This window comes from Akebia trifoliata, chromosome 9 (assembly GCF_017979445.1).
Source record: "Akebia trifoliata isolate Shusen 1 chromosome 9, ASM1797944v1, whole genome shotgun sequence".
NCBI classification, from domain to species: Eukaryota; Viridiplantae; Streptophyta; class Magnoliopsida; order Ranunculales; family Lardizabalaceae; genus Akebia; species Akebia trifoliata.
Window position 1 is genome coordinate 18,485,190 of NC_141383.1, and position 6,594 is coordinate 18,491,783.

General features: G+C 33.9%; 1 long non-coding RNA gene across 2 annotated transcripts; it reads left to right on the top strand.

The window, feature by feature from the left end:
• The first annotated feature begins 664 nt into the window (after window positions 1-664).
• On the top strand, window positions 665-5,709 carry LOC147394491 (uncharacterized). Of its 2 annotated transcripts, XR_015181866.1 has the most exons (7): window positions 665-881; window positions 2,954-3,188; window positions 3,533-3,592; window positions 3,766-3,857; window positions 4,333-4,500; window positions 4,642-5,463; window positions 5,539-5,709. It is a non-coding gene; the product is annotated as an uncharacterized LOC147394491 (long non-coding RNA). The 2 variants fall into 2 exon arrangements; XR_015181867.1 differs by lacking the exons at window positions 2,954-3,188; window positions 5,539-5,709 and having other exon boundaries at window positions 858-881; window positions 4,642-5,129.
• Window positions 5,710-6,594: the final 885 nt, after the last annotated feature.

Below are 6,594 nucleotides of genomic sequence, written 5' to 3' on the forward strand. Positions count from 1 at the left end.
CCTTTTAATTAATACTTTAAATTGCAAATAAGTCCTCCCGTGATACATAAGTGTTTGCACATGACACCTTCTAATAATTAATAACTATATAAATACATTGGAAAAATTATTGGAGTAACACAAACTTATTAAAAGAGAAATGCTAAATTGACTTTCTCTACAACATTGCATTGACGTGGTGGAGTGAATAAAATCACATATGTTTTCCCTCAAAATATGTGCGAATAGCATCTATGGTTCTATGCACGCAACTACGTCACCAGAGTGTTGAAGCCAATGTCGTAGGAATTAAGTGTAGCACGACTCTTATTAAAATATTACCAGACCAATAATTTTTAAAATTACATTTTAAATCTATCAAATTAGAGACACTGTCACAAGATCATATTCTTATTTAGATAATAACTATTTTAATAATAAAATCTTAATTATTTTACTAAAATATATGAAAACCACTACGTGAAAACCGTGTAAATTGAAGTAAAGATTTGTTGGGCTTGGCCCGACGAATTTTGGAAACTCAAATTTGACGGCCACAGGCCCACGAATTTTAGAGAAAAATTTCCCTCTCTCTCTCATCTGTGTTTTCTTCCCTCTCTCTTACTCTCTCTACGTTTTTCCATCTCTATCTCTATCTCTCTCTGGTTCAGGAGAACTTCTCCTGATCTCTGTTTGGCTCCCTCGACCACATCTCTCTCTCTATATCCAATCGACATCTCGATCTCTTAACGTTGAAAATGATGGAATGAAGATGAGGTATTTCCTTCTAAATCTCTCTCTCTCTCTCCCCGAAGAACGAACTCAAAGCTCCATTAGTCTGATTCGGTTGTTTTGCAAAAAAATCGATGGATAGTGAATTAAAGGATCTTGCATAGAAATCAGTGAGTTTTTATCTGTCTCTCATACCTCAATTCTACCAAAAAATCTTCTTCTTCGATCTCTGAATAAAAAAGAATAGAAGAAACCCTAGAATCCTCCATTCAATCTTCTCTTTTTGTTGAAACTCGCCATTAAAGCACCAAATCTTAGGGAAATAGTGGTTATGATTGAGTTATGGTTGAAAAATGGAAGTTCTCCTTCGGTTACATTCGATCTGAAGGTTTTGATTTTAGAGATTTGTTTGAGGAGGCATCAAGGAGGCTCGGTTAATATTGTTATGTGGAGCAGCTATGGAAGAAAATTTAAGATCTATATGTTGATTTATAATTTGTAAAATTCTTATAAATTTGTGCCTTGGTTACAATGTGTAGAATTAAGAATTTTAAATGCTTAGAAATGCAAGAAATAATTATGTTTTCCTTTTTTCCTTAAGCTTTGTTGAATGAAAGATCTTCTTTGTTTCCAATAGGGTTTAAGTGGGATGGACATAGTGGTAGCCTTGTCACTTGTGAAACTTGAAATTTGAGCTCTTATTATCAATGTTGTTTATATATTTTTCTTTTCTTGCCAACGTTTAAGCATGAGAAGTATCCACTTTAGTATTTTTTGGATTATTTTTCTTCAATCTAAATTCGTAGTACCTTGGAGTATGTTAGTTAGTGAAATTATGAAGGAAGTAAGCACACAATTAGAATTATGACGATGTGTGGATTTTAGAATAAGTAGAACCAAGATTGATTACGTGAATTGATTATGTTCAACATTGTCTTCATCGAATTCTAAATAGGTATGGTTTATTCTAATTTTTTTATTGACTGTCATCTGTTTAGATGCCCAAGAACATCTCTCTCTCTCTCAAGATTTGTGCTCCTCTTTTAGTAATTTGGGTAGAGATAATTAGTAGTGCCAACTGAACTTCCTAAAAAAAGTAATTAAAAATTAGTGACTCATAACTAGATTTTTATTGATATTAGAAATGCCACCTCATGTTCTCAAACAGAGGATATCATACCCACTGAACTTCAAACAAAGTGAGTTTTATGGGTAGATCAATTGTTACATTTTTATTATTTTTTTAAAGAAGTGTTGGAGTGCGTTTCACACGTAGAGTAGACTCAACTCATATTACAATATTAAAGAGTTAAACATAGCCTAACTAACTTAATAAGCTACTATGACATAAAAGCTATATTATAAAATCTACTATGGCATTGCATTCTTAATCAAGTGCAATGATTGTAGCGTGAAGGTTTGGGGGGAAAATGATGCTCCCACTAACATTTGAAGCCACCACAACTACTAAAATTATTTGTTTGATGTTGTAATGGTTGGTAATGTTGAGATTATAATTTGAGCCAATCTTAGCAATGTTTGAAGTCTAGGATTAAAAGATCAGATGACAACTTGCAATTGCATAACCAACGAAAAGAGTTGGATCTGTAATTATTGATTAATAATAGCAGATTCTCGATTATAAAATCTTACTTAAAAAAAAAGGGTCAAGCAATAAAATTCGATCACATCAACATTTAAAAGTTGAACAGATAAAAAAAACATTTAAGAGTTGGGATGTTTGGGGTGCCAATAACATGATAACTATTATTTCCTTTTAATGGTAATAAAGTTATATAACAGAATATGTAGGCCTTTATGTGATCTAACATTTATTCATATAAAAACTCTATATTTAGAAGGGTATAACTCTTAACATATGGTTTATGTTTTGCATATCAAGAAAAGAAAATGAACAAAAGAGAAAGAAAATCTGAGTCATCCCTGCGATTCCTTGGATAATTGGCGTTCAAGTTATTTATTACATGGCTGTAGCATAACTATCCAGCATAGGTTCTAGATAATGATTTTTAGCCTCATTGAGGAGATGTCATTGTGCTTTGTACCAGTATTTTCCCACCATAAATTTCTTTTTTTTTTTTTTGTTTGGCAAAACATCTATGTTTATTATTCTTTTGTTATACATGTAGTTTCCTCAATATACATTTTAGACTCCCTTGCAACTATTTTTGTTTTGGTGTTAATAGATTGTAGCTTTGATCTTTGATTGTGGATGATTTAGAGTGAGTAATTGAAAATGGGGAACTTCGTGTTGGAGTGTCTTTGTTAGCTCCAAAAAGCTTAATGCAGGGGATGCATTTATTTTCTCAGGTTTGTTAGCTACTCCACACCCTGCACTTCCTATGGCACCAAATTCCAATTCATGTATGATATGGTGTTGTTTGTGGTTTTTAAAGGTGAAAATGGAAAAATGTCATCTCTACCAGAACCATGTTCTCCATCTATTATAAACCAAGGTTTGCATGTTATCTTGTTTCATTTCTTTTCTATCATTGAATTAAAATTTACATGATATCGAACCATGTAGCAGACCCCAAATTTTTTCTAAAAGACTTCAATGATATCTAACCATTTTTACATGTGTCATGGAGTTGAAATTATCTGCTTGGCATGTACCTGTGATACTGAAATGTTTTCAATGTTGAAGTTACATTTGGTCAAGTCCATTTATTTACAATAGAATCATGCAAGATTATTCTCTTTCAATTTGGATGGAGAGATGGTGCATCTATTTTTCTGGATGACACTCCATCTAGCTAATGATCTACTAATTGAGTATTGTCACTCTTTCATCTGCCAGGCCTAATGATCTACTAGTAAGGTTGTAGAAGCCTTGAAGAAACTTCAAAATGCATACGAGGTACATTTTGTTGTCCACCTTTTAATCTTAGTCGGGTATTTTCTTAAGTTCAGTTTGTCACCATTGAAACAATCTATTGTTGCAGTTGTGAAACAATGTTGCTGTCATTGTGACATTGATAAAGTAGAACTTGAATGGAAGCAAGGAATTTGATCTCGATATATTTATTGTAGGTTGTCGGAGTGTTGTCGGAGTGCACCATGTGGGACTGCTTCCATTTGTTAAAGAAGTAGCTCAGATGCTGTTTTTCTGTGGTGTGATTAAGGTAATGAGCAAATTTTCTTTAGTGACCAAATGTTCATCCAAGGAATTCAAACCAAGGCAGAAAAAACTAGCATTTATACTCCCATTATTACTAGAATTCAGTTTTAGGAAGGCTTGCTCGAAATCATAATAGCCCATTTATTTGGTGTCACTACTCACATAACACCAACTTACTAAGTTGGCACCTTTAGATATATTTGCATTTTGCTCGTCTTTATTTCTTTGTTTCCAAACCCAAATCAAAATTGGCCCATATTGGGTCTGGCATGAGTTGGTCAACTCTATCCCAATTATTGGAACCAATTCGCAATGTAGAAAACTATTTATTCCCAAAATATAATAAGGTTCAAATGAGTAAGCATGGAACCAAAACCCATTTATCCCAATAGGGTTAGGAGATTAACCCAAGTTATAATACAAGTATTTAAGTATTTCAATATTCATAACAGCTCTCATACCTTCCATTGATTTTGCAGGTGTGGTTATGAGTTCTACTATACTTGTGGAGCTGAATGGCGAAACAAGAAAGCTACATGTTCTTGTCCAATTTGGGATGAACATAACATTCTGCGTGACCCATAACAGCCTAGATGATTTTGAAGTCAAACAAGGAAGGACAATAGAAATGCGTGTTTTACGGCTAGGTTTGGATTAGGCATATATATACACTTAATATTATTTTAGCTAAACTTATTGCATGAATCAATGGTGGGCTGGGAGTTGGGACCAATTACTTGACATTATAACTAGAAATTAATTTATATTCCATGACTTACATGTTGTAGGGACATTGCCATCCGAAAGTCACAAAGGCTCTTGTTAAACAAGCAGAGAAACTCACTCTTATCTCTAGAACAATCTATAATGATAAGTTCCATGTATTTGCGGAGAGTCTGAAAAGCATGTTTGGTTATGAGATGGTGCTACCAATGAATACTGGCATTGAAGGTGTAGAAATAACCCTGAAATTGGTAAGGAAATGGGGTTATGAGAAGAAGAATATTCCCAAGGATGAGGTAAGAAGCTTTATTCAAAATGGTGTATTTTTTATTGTTAAAACTATGTTTGCTTCGATGGAAAATGTCGTTAATTGTTCTTATGTGCGAATGTCATTTACATGAGAACTAGCTAGTTCAACACTAAACCAAAGGGAGTTGAAGTAGGATCTGGAAAATAACTAGAATAAAGAATTGCATAGCAAGTGATAGGGAAATTTAAAACAACAGACATTTCACCATTATGGTTGAGTTAGAACTACTAGATTAAATTGGGCATCCCTAGATATGTACATCATTTCATGATTTCAGTTTCTGTTTTATTGCTTTTTATGTTTTACATTGCCGGTCCCAAGCCCGGATAAAAGAGGAGGAAAAAGAATGGTCCCAAGTCCGGATGACCATTGGCTTGCTTCAACAAGCCAAAACAAGTGCCAACTCTTGCCATTTTTGTTCCTTCTTTCTTTTCCACCGTAATAACTCTTTTTACATCTTTTCATGCTTATGCTATAGTGATCTGTTAACCATTCTCTAAATTGGGCCAGATTCCTGAAGGAAATGGTTCTGGAGTTGTTTGGGATCAACAAGGATACATTGTGACTAACTATCATAGTAAGGCCTATTAAACAAGTATTTATTTTGCTATGTGAAAGAGAAAAATAATTCATTTATGACTTCTCGGTACAGTGGATGTTTATACAGGTGTATCACGAGACTGTGGAGTCCATATTGCTATTGCAGTCCATATCTTCTATTATGTTCAAGGCTTCTTGCAAGTTAGCTAGGGAAGTCCTTGCCGACTTTGAGAGTTTTCTACTCAAGTTTATTAAAGTAATCCCCAGAGACTATAAGCGGATTCTTCAGAATGTGATGGCAGAAAAAACTGCCAAAGAGTCTGAAACAGAGGCTGCAAAAGAAGCCACAGAATAAGAAAAGGCAAAGTTGGTGGAAGTGGATGCTTTTGAAGAGTTGAAGAAGTTGGCAGCTGTTGCATCCTTAAATGAGAAAACAAGTCAGATAATTTATCTTACTGTTATTAATTCCTGACTTGAGTCTTAGAGAATCACTTATTACTATATTTTTCCCTTAACCATGTTTCTGAGACTTCTTTCACACAGATATTCTTAATCATAAATGCATTTCTTTCTTATTAGGAAACTTGGTGAATCAGTTTGATATTCCTAGTTGATGTTGTGTAAGGCACACTGATTCCTACAAATCCAATAAATTGACATGTCTATACTGTTTATATTGCCACGGTCATTGAATGCATTGATTTGTTTGCTGAAACCAACTGCACATTAAATGTTCAGTTGAAATATCCGCTCCCTAAAGATAATATCTGAAAACAAAATATGGATAAATTGAGGTTATTCAACAAAGTATGTAAACATGTGTCCAGCATGTGAGTACCAGCACAATCTCCTTGTTACTTAGGTTTCTTGTATTATTGTGTGGTTTTTGTTACCATTTTCTTCTCTACATAACCTAACTGAAAGTTACATTGGAGATGCTATTTGATTATGCCAACAGTTTGGGCTATTATTAGTTATTACAAGGGCGAAACAGGTTAGGAAATATTAAGTTATTATTATTTTTTAAAATTTTCCTAATGGTTTATGTAACTCCTTATCCATAACAACCACTAATTGATACAATCTCAGCATTGTCAGTCTTACCCGACCAATTGGGGCTGGCAACACAAATCCCATCCCTTCCATTCAGGCGTTGTAGGAGCCATAA